Raw genomic sequence first — 2,556 nt, forward strand, 5'->3', positions numbered from 1 at the left:
GCGATTTTTATCTGTCTCAGCCTTCTTATAGAGAGAGCCAGGACGGTAACGGCCAGTCTTCCATCAAGATAACAGAGGGGAACGTGCTCCGAGGAGCGTGTGCAAACTGGTCTTTCCCATTTCCCTTGATCAGACAAGAAATATCTCAAGCCCAAGAAGGAAGCTGCCACCGGAAAATAAGGAGGTAGCCTGCACCATTCAGTAAATACAACTTCAGCCAACACCCTCCGGCCATCATCCTAGCAGAGACAGGAGGACATCTTCTCCTAGTCTGTGCCAGAAAACCCTCATTTTACCAAGACACTTATTTCTCCATGATTGACTCTTTTAGCAGGTTTTTTAAAAAGATGATGATGGAGGTGGTGATGATGACCGTGATGTCAGAAGTGACACCTTCTAGAGACACCCAATGCACTCTAATATGCTGAGCATCAACAGATTAATGGGGGAAAATGTCACGACCATGCATCCAGTGGCCAGTCCACAAATTTCATGAGAAGGTGGTCCAAAGATAGCTCCTGTTGGCAGTGTTGGCTGCCCTTCAGTCTGCCCACCGGCTGGATTTACTGCCTTGGCTGTTTCCACAGGATGTAGGCGGCAGCTTCTCTCTTCAATAAAAGTCCTTCTTTCCCTCAGACACAAGAAACAATTTCAAATTACTGCGGCCCAGGTGAACGCCAGAACATCACCCCTCGCCCTGGGTATCCCTGAAGAGCCAATATGGAGCCTTCCAGAGAAAGGTTCTGAGCCTCCTCCTGGCCTCAGGCCCACAATACTCAGGACTTGTGCCGCACCTCTCAGGGCCCCAGCTCCGTGCAGATGGAAGTCATCTGGTTGAAACTTTGTACTGACTTCATCAATAATTACGTTATACTTGGCCACACCCATTCCCGCATCATCTCCTTCGGAGTCCCCTTCCCACTCACCCAGGCTGTGCCAAAAAGCAGAAACCCAACAGGGGATCTAGGGACATGGTGTGGGCCAAAGACTTGGACCATGCACCGCTTCAATCCGCTACTTCGTCCAACACAGCCCCCCACTCATCGGCCTCAGCTCGGAAGACGAGACTGACACATCTGGTAGCCAGCCTTTGCTTTAACCAGGGAGGGGCTGTGGTGTCCTCCTCCTACCTGGAGCCTTTGCACCACCCCGCCCTTACAGGGTGGCCCGCTGATCCTGCCTGGTCCCCAAGTCTTCCATTCACATGGGAGCATCCAGGGGGTCACCGAATCTCAGATTCAAAGACCACCCCCCCCAGAAGAAGAAGAGGGTTGTTGTAAAACTCTGAGAACCTCACTGTGATTCCAAAATGGCCGTCTTTCCCCTTTTGTAAGAGCTTTCGCCCTGCATGCAGGAAGGGCAGATCAAGAGGACTTTGAACCCAGGGACACCTGGGGGAATAAAATATTGCCGTAAACCTCTTCGCCGGGTCTCACAGAGGCGGCCTGTGTAAGAGAGCAAGACCTTGCTCGCCCGACTTTACCACAGCTTGGGAACCAGGAAGAAAGCAGAGTGGGAAGGCAGCAGAACTAAAAGGCCCAGGAGCTTGAAGCTCTGTGGAAGGGGAGGGGGACTTCCAGGGCCCCCCATTTCTGAAAGGGCTGAGGAAGTCTCCTCAGGAGGAGTTCCAAAGGGTCCACAGCAAGGCTGGCAGCCTGGAATGTGGGCACAGCCCCCTCTTGCCCCAGCTGCCCTCTCTGCTCCTCACAGGAGGAGTCGTGCCCCCTTGGAGGCCCCCAGGCCCTCGGCTGGTGGAGACCCACCCTGCCTTCTCTCAGGGAGCTTTGAGGAACTGCAACTCCAGTCTCTGCCCTCACAAAGCCCCCCTCTGTCACAGCCTGCCTCCCTGAGAACAACGCCCCCCTCAAATTTCCCCCGACTGTTCCCACCCCCACGCATGTGCCTCCTACAACAGCAGATTCTAAGCAGAGTTAATGTCAGATACCGTCTCCCAACAGCATGCCGGAACAAAGGCTGCACATAACTAAATGTGCCCGGGTGCTTGTCAAGGCTTAGGCAAACTTAATTACAGGGAGAGGCAAAGCCACTCTGAGCAGCCACACCTGGCCATACAGTAAACAGCACTTCTTCCTGTCGAGATGGGGGAGCCGAGAGACAGGGAGGCAGGCGACAAACCACAATTTGAATCATTTGGGTTGAAGCTATAAATATAATAATGAGTCATTTGTAAAATATAATTTCATCCAAAAGCCTAGGGAAAAAAAAAAAAAAACTAGGAAAGCAGGCCCTGTGCTATTTCAGGCTAAATCGTTCAAGGGTGTTCTGCCAGAACCTTGGGAGGGGACCCAGATGCCCACCAGCCTGGGACTCACATATGGGCGTCCTCAAGTCCACCCCATGCCAGGGTGCGGCTGGGGACCATGCTTAGGCACAGGCTGAGACTGGAAGGCTGGCATCACAGAAAGCATAGCTCGGAGAAGCGATAAGTCTTGGACAGGCCAGCGTTGGCATCCAGGCAGCGAAGACAGGTCTAGGACAGATGTGCTGTAGCTTTTAGTTAACTTTCCCCCAGTCTTGGGGCCTAGTAGCCTTTCA

General features: G+C 52.9%; 1 long non-coding RNA gene across 2 annotated transcripts; it reads right to left on the minus strand.

The window, feature by feature from the left end:
- Positions 1–318: 318 nt before the first annotated feature.
- Gm30456 lies at positions 319–1,310 on the minus strand. 2 transcript variants are annotated; one of them, XR_380928.1, is made up of 2 exons: positions 1,131–1,310; positions 319–625 (listed from the first exon to the last, which is right to left on the minus strand). It is a non-coding gene; the product is annotated as a predicted gene, 30456 (long non-coding RNA). The 2 variants fall into 2 exon arrangements; XR_380927.1 differs by having other exon boundaries at positions 927–1,310.
- Positions 1,311–2,556: the final 1,246 nt, after the last annotated feature.

The sequence above is a fragment of the Mus musculus genome, chromosome 10 (genome assembly GCF_000001635.26).
Source record: "Mus musculus strain C57BL/6J chromosome 10, GRCm38.p6 C57BL/6J".
NCBI lineage: Eukaryota > Metazoa > Chordata > Mammalia > Rodentia > Muridae > Mus > Mus musculus.